The 9,707-nt window shown below is 39.0% G+C and overlaps 1 long non-coding RNA gene across 1 annotated transcript; it reads left to right on the top strand.

The window, feature by feature from the left end:
• Positions 1–1,746: 1,746 nt before the first annotated feature.
• On the top strand, positions 1,747–8,983 carry LOC103101508 (uncharacterized). The gene is made up of 3 exons (XR_463227.3): positions 1,747–2,184; positions 3,142–3,340; positions 8,789–8,983. It is a non-coding gene; the product is annotated as an uncharacterized LOC103101508 (long non-coding RNA).
• Positions 8,984–9,707: the final 724 nt, after the last annotated feature.

Genomic DNA, 9,707 nt, shown 5'->3' with positions numbered 1-9,707 from the left:
CAAAATGGGTTGTAAACAGGATTCAATCCAGATTAGCTGATCCTTGATATTCTTCTGACTATACCAAGAGATAAAACTCATTATCTGAAGTACATAAGGATCACCTTCAGAAACTTCTGGGCCAATAAAGATGAACCATAAATACTTGAAAGCAAAATTCAACACTAAAGAGAGTATAAGTTTTGAGTAGGCTAGACAAGAATATATGTTGTTGGGTTTTTTTTTAATGGTAATCCATAGATGGATCTCCTAGTCCAAAGAACCAGGAACCCTTTTTGGAACCTGTTCCTTCTTTGGACCCCCAAATTAAGCAGAAGTTGTTTCTGCAAAGTAACTTAAACTCTGAAGACCAAGCAATTATCTCATCATTAGTTAAATTAAACCAAGAGGCTAGGTAGGATGAGTCACTGAACCATTACAGTTTACTCCAAACAGATCCTGGCAAATGTTATTCCCAGATTTTAAATCTATGCTGTGACCATTTGTGTGACCTATAGCCCTTTGTTCTCATTGCAAAACCACGGCCTGTTATTAAGCTTCCCACTTTTAAATACCATTCTGTATTCGCCATAGCAATGAAGAAGTTCACGGGGCCAGTTTTGAGCCTGTTTCTATTTATCTGGCTGCTGGACACTCACATTAACCAATTTATATCCCTCATGAACTTATGAGGTGCAGGGCAAACAAAGGAACAGACAAAGAAGAAATGGAAGGTTTGGAGGAAAAGGGTCCAGGTGGTATTTCAAGCCAGCCAGGTGGTTTGAAGTAGGGGAGATCTTTTAAGGAAAAATTATGGGTGTATTTAGTCATTTTTCATTGCTAAATTTCATTACTTGGCAAGTCTCCCAAGTCCAAAGAGTTAGGAACCCCTTTTGGAAACTTCTTTGGACCCCCAAGATTAACAGAAGCTATTTCTGAAAAGTGACTAAAACTCTGGCAATTATTTCATAGGAGATTACACAGAGGGGGACTAGGTGGCTCAGTAGATTGAGAGCCTAGAGACAGGAGGTCCTATGTTCGAACTTGACCTCAGACACTTCCTAGATGTGTGACCCTGGGAAAGTCACCTAACCCCCATTGCCTAGGCCTTATCACTCTTCTGCCTTGGAACCAATATATGATACTGATTCTAAGATACTAATTCTAAGATTCTAAGCTTCTTAAGATGGACGGTAGAGGCTCTATCGAGAGAGAGACAGACACAGAGAGAGACAGACGGACAGACAAGACAGACAGAGAGAGAGATTATGTGTCCCTACAAGAATGGGGATTTTGTTTATAAATGGTGCCATTATTTGTCAATAAAAGCCCCTGAGATATAATCACAAGTACTTCAAAAATGTCCCCAAAGCCACTGAATATAAAAAAAGTTTCATTTCTCCTTTTCCCTTTTTCTTCTCTATATATTTCTTTCTCTTTCCTTTTCTTTAAGCTTTGGGAACCCTCCTGGGATCTGGTGGGCCATGTGGTGCAAAGGAAAGAGCCCGGAATGTGGTGTCAGAATTCTTAGGTTAAATTCTTGGAGTCACTTTACCTCTTTAAGCTTCTGTCTCCTCATCTGTAAAATGAAATCTATTTGGATCTAAGATCAGATATCATTCCAGGGCATGTAATTTGTTTGGTTCCTTTCAGAGTCTTCATTGTGGGGACAAGCCCAAGCTGGTGTGGCTTCATTCCATCTCCTGACTATGCTTCTGATTCCCCAGACTTTGCCACCATGCTCCTAGCCAGAACCATCCCCCCACTTCCTTTTGTGTGTCCTCTTCCTGTCTATTAGTTTCTGGAGGGCAGAGACAAGGACTTTCTTAGCTCAGTCCCTGGCACATACTGTTTGTTCCTCATCAGTGTGTCTGGTGTCAAAAGCTCTCCCATAACACAAAGGAGTGGATTTGGGGAGTTTACAATTCTCTTTCTCACTGCTCCCAACCAGAAAATTAGAAACCCAACTGGACACTGCTCTCTATACAAGTCAACAACTCCCTCTTAGAAGCCTAAGGTTCACAAACACTAACAGATGAATATTTATTTGCAGGTGATTAAAAACAAAAGAATTTCTATGAGAGTCTGTGGAAAATAGCAGCCACTGGGAATAGAACTCCAGGGGAGAGTGGGACACACATAGTCTCTGAAGATCTGATTGGCAGGATGCTGTTTCAGGGGAAGAGAACAATCGTCAATGGCAGGGTAGGTGGCAAGATGTCACGGGGCAATGAACCAAGTTTGACCTGGGTCTGAGCTCCTCTTACTTGTAAGAGTGGACCTTTTGGAGGCTAGTTGTGTATAAGATGATCTTTCCAACATACAAATCTGACCCCATCATTTCCTCTTCTCCCCCAACTCAATAAAAGCCAGTGACTCCCTATTACCTCTTAGATCCTCTGTATTCAAAGCACTTTATAACCTGCTCCACTGGCTTTTTCAGTCTTGTATCTTTCTCTCCCTCTCCCAGTCCCCTAGAACTCTGGCCTCCATGCTGGTCCTCACACAAGATATTCCCAACTCTGGACATTTTTACTGGCTCTCATGCCTAGAATTTTCTCCCTCATCTCTGCTTCCTGGCTTCCCTGGCTTCCTTCAAGTCCTAGCTAAAAACCCATCTCCTAGAGAAAATCTCTCTTGATCCTCCTTACTGCTAGTGCCTTCCTTCTGCTGATTGTATCCAATTTATCCTGTATATACAGCTATACTTTCCACATTGTGACTTTCTCCTTCATGGTAAATAGACAAAAGAAATTAAATGAGATTTGGAGAGGAGTTTTGCAGAAGCCACAGAAAATACTGTAAAATTGAGATTTGAACTCTGGACTTCAATCCCCACAAGTCCTTGCTCCACTTCCCCAAAATGCTTTGTAATCTCACAGAATTCTGAGGTGGGCGAGATCGAGAAAGTACTTAAGCTGATTGCAAAGGTTTTTGGCTCTTTTTTTTTTCTTTTTTTGGACTTCCATTTTGGAGCAGATGTGGCTCTTTCCATAATGTAGGTGAGGTCTTGTCTAGGCCTCCCTGGCCTAGGCATGTTTTCCTTATCCTATATTTTTTTTAATCCTTAATCTTCAATAAACATCAAATAATATAATAATCCTTGCAGAGAGAAACTAATTTCTACCTGCCTCAGTCTCCCCTAAATTTTAACTGTTACAGTTTTTGGCCGCCATCCGCTTGGGACAGCCACTTCTCCTGGCACCACCCTGGCTGCCCGCTCCGCTCCGCCCTGCTTGTCTGTGCTCCAGCTCTGGCACCGGCCCAGCGGACTTTCTCTTGTTCACCTGGCCCACCTGATTCAACCAAGATTGTAATCACCTGGTGACCTGCCTGCCCAACAAACCCAGATCCTTGGCGGGTAACAAAACGGGGGGGGTTGGGGGGAAGGGGGTGGTGGTGGTGGTGGTGGTATTGGCTCCATGTGGGCGGCCTGGGCTCCACATGGACTGGGGCAGGAGGAGGGATCATAGCAGGGAGAGAAGAAACAGATTTTTCAAGCAGGAACCTTAATAGCAATGGGCTGTTAAAAGGATACCTTTTGACTCTTCTGGTAATAGCATTGACTTCTCCTGCCTGTCAGGGAGAAAATTCAGCCCAAAGATTCAACTTCAACTTTGGGGAGGCAAATGGGTGGCTCAGAAAACTGATAGCCAGGTCTACAGACATGTGGTCCTGGGTTAAAATCTGGCCTCAGAAACTTCCCAGCTGTGGGGTGCTGAGCAGATCCCTTGAACCCCATTGCCTAGCCCTTACCACTCTGCCTTCAGACAATAGGCATTTAAATGGATAAACACACACCTAAGGAACTTTGAAGAGACTAAAGGCTATATTCTAAGGCATTTCAGACTCCAATGGTTTATAAAAATCTCTGTATTCTATTGCATTTTTTGTTTAAGGTTTCACTTTGTGATTTTAAGTTCATATATTACTGGATTCAATATTCTGTTGCACTGAAGGTTAATTGAATTTATTTTGAATGTACTGAGTTTTAAAATTCTGTTGTTTTTCCCCTATAACTATTGAACAAATATTATTGTAATTAAGCCCATATGAGAAAAAAAAACAGCCTTTCTATTTTGACTTTGACTATTTTGACTGTAAATTCTCACAGAGAGGATGGATGGACTTCAGGACTGGTTATAATTGTAGAACAACCTTTGGAAAATTAATGTGCTAAATATCTCAAATGATTTTAAGGGTTTTTTAAATATGATTTTTGGAATTTTTTTTTTAACAATCTCTGGTTATTTTTGCCTGCCCCTACCGCAAGGTAAGGCCCATTCTAGTAGCTGAAGTGAAATACATTTTATAACCCCCAACCTTCCCTCATTTCTAAATATGTGAATGGAAGTTGGGCAGTTAATCCCAGGGCATTTGTACTCCTAAAAAGCCTCCAAAAAAGGAGCACCCCTTTATTTATGCTCTTTAGCTCATTACTTTACTTGCACCAGAATGATATATAGATTTCTTGATTATGTTCTTAACCCAAGATGAGTTTTACCTTGTTTTAAAAAAAAATATATATATATATATGTACATATATATATATATATATGTTTATTACCAAGGTTGAAAGATTTGCTACATTTGTAAAAATTGTGATGAATATCCATCAAGCCATAGGCTTTTAAATGTCATACAACTTATGTGAAATGTGAAAGTGTGTTTGTTTGCTATTGTAATTAATTGGGCTATTGAGAATTTTGGGGATATTGATAACTACATATTTGTACTACTGTTCAATTCATTTGCCTTCTACTCACAGTGATCATGGCCAGATATTAAGAGGAAATGGATCTCATTTTTAGTGAGAAAGTCTTACAATCTTTATTTTCTTAGCTGACACAGTGTGTCAATGATTATAAGCTATATTTTTTAATTTTTAAAGCTCTTTTATTATTATATTTTCTTGCATGTGCAATATACTATTTCAGTTTTTTTCTCTCCTTTTTATATTTAAAGCACATGTCACCAGCATTAAGGTTTTGATTTTTCAGTACTACAAGTTTGAAATACATTTGTCAGAGAATGCCAACAAGCTTGTGACTATAAAAACGATGCCACTAGTTATTTAGATAAATTATGGGACTTTGCTTAATGGTTCTGTCTGATTCCAGGACAAGATATATACCACAGAGCCAAAGAAAAGCCAATCCAGGATGGATTGATGCACTTCTAGGCCAATACAAAGGTCTTGAACCTAGTGTGAAGACTCGAGATTACTGTGTTTATCATTGCTAGACATAGGCTTTCCTTGTGTCCACACTTACTCTGAAGATACTCACAGAGGAGTATCCCCAAAACTTGGCTCCTACTTGGCTTCTATAATCTGGTCCCCTTTTCTGCCTCTTATAGTGTGGTACCTTTCTGTAGTCCTGGCTATTGATTGGATAAATGCATCATTGCTAGATCATTTTGATTTTGGGCCCTGATTGAAGGACCTATTATAGATTTATTTTTCTTTTACTTGGAATTTGTACACATAAGACTTTGATAGTCTATACTTTCATCCAGAAATTTTTTCTTTTCTTTTGGATTTTTCTGATGTTTTTGTTAATTTCTCTTACCAATTGATTCATATACCTCAGCCATGCATCCCTAAGTGATCCCAGTTTTTTAATCACCCTCTTAATGGGGGGAATGTAAAAAAAAATTTTTATTTTAAATTTCAAAGTTTAAATTCCTTTTGAGAAGAATTTTAGGTAAAGAAGATGCTACCTCTCTGAACCCAGAAACTGAATTGTTGGAGAAGACATAATGAAGATGCCTCCAGACCACAAGTTGCACAAAATTGAACTTTGGGTGTGGTTGATTGAACATTTATTTGTATGTATACTTTCATGCCAAAGGGGACTCCCCCTAACTGGCTTTTTGTCAATGCGTTCAGCAATTATTGGGTTTTTTTCTTATCCTCAAATTATTGTAATCTTTAAATTGATTATGTTTTTATGATCCTTTGGGGAAGGACTTCTTCCCAGAGGATCAAACAGGGGAATGTAAAATTGAGATTTGAACTCTGGACTTTAATCCCCACAAGTCCTTGCTCCACTTCCCCAAAATGCTTTGTAATCTCACAGAATTCTGAGGTGGGCGAGATCGAGAAGGTACTTAAGCTGATTGCAAAGGTTTTTTGGCTCTCTTTTTTTCTTTTTTTGGACTTCCGTTTTAGAGCAGATGTGGCTCTTTCCATAATGTAGGTGAGGTCTTGTCTAGGCCTCCCTGGCCTAGGCACGTTTTCCTTATCCTGTATTTTCTTTAATCCTTAATCTTCAATAAACATCTAAAAATATAATACTCCTTGCAGAGAGAAACTAATTTCTACCTGCCTCAGTCTCCCCTAAATTTTAACTGTTACAATACATAAAGGCCACCAGACATTGCAAAAAACGTTTAGAAACTAGGAAACACATTCTTAACTCAAAATTTACAAGTTAATGTAAACCCCCATAAAAGAAAAGGAAAAATTCAAACTTCTTGGTATAAAGGGAGAACCTAAAAATTTTACAAGGATTCTCCAGGATGCCTCCATCCTGGGGAGACACCACACCCCTAACCTTGCCATGTGGAAGGGATAACTATAGAGTTGTTTGCACGTTCTCTCCCCTAATAGAATGCCAGCTCCTTGAGGACAGAGACTGCCTTTTACATTGTTTTGTGGGCCCAGTACTTAGCACAGTGCCTGGTACACACTAGGCATTTAATAAATGTTTATCAACTACCTGCAGCTTCAATTTTCCTTGGGGATTTTTGCAAAATGGGTGGTACCAAGAGCATGGAAGCCCTGGGATTATGTCTTGCCCTTGACACAGTTATTTGGGTACCCAATAGGCCACTCACTTCAACAGTCTCATTCTCTACTTTGCCTGCCTCATGGGATAATTATGAGACTTAAGATAGAATTCTTTGTTTTTCTGATGATCAGACTCAGTTCATTTAGGTCTATCAGGCTTAATATGTAAAAAAAAAAAAAACAATCATAGCTAAGAAGTTCAAGGTTCTCATCTCTTGAGAAAAGAAATGACCCACAATCGTAGGTTTTAGGTCGGAAGAAACTTTAAGAGTTGTCAAGCTCAACCCCTTAATTTGGTAAATGAGAAAACTGAGGGTCCCAAAAAGAGACTTTGAAAAGGGAGCTCATCCATAATAAGTTATATAGTTGGAAATTCTTGAATCCCTAAAAACTATATTACCCAAAATTCCTTTCTGTATTACCTAGAATCCTTTTCTCTTTTCCTGCATCCTCACGTTTGGTTATAAGTGATTGGTTATAAGTCGACTGTAACTCCTCCCTCTTTTCTCTTCTTTCACAAGTGGGCTGGATTAGCACCTTTTTTAGCTAATTCTTTTTTACTTTTGCCATTATTAATAAGTCTTATAAGTATAATATAAATAAAAGTCACAAATATAATACATATTATTGTATATTGATTTTATAATTTTTTTAATTTTGAAATCCACAAAGATACATTACTAAAATGATAGGAAGTGTCTGAGGACTCACAAGCTCTTCTTCCCTGGCCTTTAGTTCTGTCCCCAAAGCTTCCCAAATACCGCAGGATGCCATCTGACCCTTGCTTGGAAGTCCCTTTCTAATTATTTTCTATTTGATTCCCCAACTATTGAAAACAAGTAGAGGTTGAGACAGTGCCTTCTAAGTCTTCTGTATCCCCTAGAGGGCCTAGAACCATGATGGGAATGAACCCTTATGAGTGAAGGCATGACGAAGGCTTTAAAAGCCAAACAGATGTGTGATCTCAGAGGTAAACTCACTAGACTCTAGTGACTAGAGTTAGTGACTGAGTAGGAACGTGACATGGTCCAGCCTATACTTTAGAGATGCCATTTTGGCTACCAGGTAGGTAAATGAGGCCAAAAGGCCGGGGTTCCTTCTAGAGAGGGTCCATTTCAAACAGCACAATCAGCATTTCAGGAATGATGGGCTGTAGGAACCCTGGGGCTGAGTATAAGAGAAGACAACTGTGTTCAGAGAGCAGTATATCAATCCTCCCATCATCAAGACAGAAGTGGAGGAATAACTCCATGATAAACTAACTAAACACTCTTAAACCCCAACTTTGATGCTAGCCCTCTTGAGGCCACGGCAGATGCCAGGCCAGGGACGCAAAGGTCAGTGGTCATCTTAAAGGCACTGACGGAAGCAGGGGATGATTCTGAGAGGACACAAGTTACCAGGGAGCAGAGCTGTATCTCATCAAAGGGGGCCTTTGAAGTCTCTCTGCAGTGCAGACCCAGCTTATTGACTTGCTTATTATGACCAGTTGCTGATGGTGAAAAGGAGCTGGGAAGATGGAAGTTGTCATAGAAAATATCAGGGCCAGAAATACTTGAAAATTGTATGCTTAAAATAAAGGATTGATTCTGTTTTTTTCATTGATTTTGGGATCCCAAAGCATAGTAGCTTTCTGTATTTGGATGACAAAATAAACTGCTTCTTGATTACTATTAGTTCATTCTCTTAGTGTTGCCCACTTCTAGAACGTCGAAAAGAAGAAGCATTTCCCCAAAAGAAGTGATTTTATTAAATAAGTACAGATCATCTGTGTTTTTCTGTGGGTCACATTTTTTTAGTTTTGTCTATTTCTCCCTCATCGTGTTATTTGTGATTTCTAGATTAAGTGAAGTCTTTTTTTTTTTGAAGAACTTAATACATATTTCCTGATTGTGTCTTGAAAAGGCCTTTTGTTGGGTGCTAAAGGTAGGACACAGACAAATAAAAGAGGATTTGTGTCCTCAAGAAATCAATGTAATACCAAAAAAAAAATGTCAACTTCACTCTCTTTTCCAGAGACATCAGAGTCCAATGGCAAGAAATAAGTCAAGATGACTAGTGACGATCTGGAATGCAATAGTTGGAAATTCAAGACTGGAGATCAGGAGAAAGGTTGGAAGTGGACAAATAGACCTGAGAATCATCTGGTTAGAGATGATCATTGAATCCATGGCCTGCCCTTTCTTCATAAAACCATGTTGGCACCCTGTATTCATTTTTTTCTAAATGCACACTGTCCCATTAATACTACATTCTAGAATTTTGCCAGGAATTTACATGAATCTCACTAGAACATACTGTCCATTGATGAATGTGTCCTTATACTTAGCTCCAAAGTTCATCAGAACAGGAAAGATACACATTCCCCTCTGAGCAGCCCCATCTTAACAGAGTCACAGACAGGTCACTCAGTCTACGCAACTGCAAAAGCCCCCAATAATACTGAATACTGACTTTGACAGGATGTGGGGGAATCCCATCCAATGTGATTCAGAACAAAGAAACATAGGACTTAGAATTGGAAGGAAATTATATCTTGTTTACCTATGTGAAAACAGTGGTGTCTTCACTGACTTGGCAGCCTTCAGGGAATAAATATTCCTCTAGAGAGGACTCCTGTAGAGTCTATAAGCTAGATATCCAGACACTCAAAAACAAAACTATTTGGCTTTAGATTTTCAATGTTTGGGAAATATCAATTACTGCCAAACACAGGGATTAAAAAGAATTCACAAGAAATATCTGCCATATCTGTGGGCTAGCCACACCAATTTATACTCAGTAGAGAGGAGATAATCTAAATAAATGGAAAATCTAGATAATAGTTTTTTCAAGAGCAAAATATGTGTAAAAAATGTATATTCAGATTGCTTACTGTGTTAGAAAGAGGAAGAGAGGGAGAGCATTTAGAACACAAAAAATTTTTTAAGAATGT

The sequence above is a fragment of the Monodelphis domestica genome, chromosome 2 (genome assembly GCF_027887165.1).
Source record: "Monodelphis domestica isolate mMonDom1 chromosome 2, mMonDom1.pri, whole genome shotgun sequence".
Taxonomy (NCBI): Eukaryota; Metazoa; Chordata; class Mammalia; order Didelphimorphia; family Didelphidae; genus Monodelphis; species Monodelphis domestica.
The sequence above is the reverse complement of the archived record's forward strand: the minus strand, read 5'-3'. Positions and strand labels throughout refer to the sequence as shown.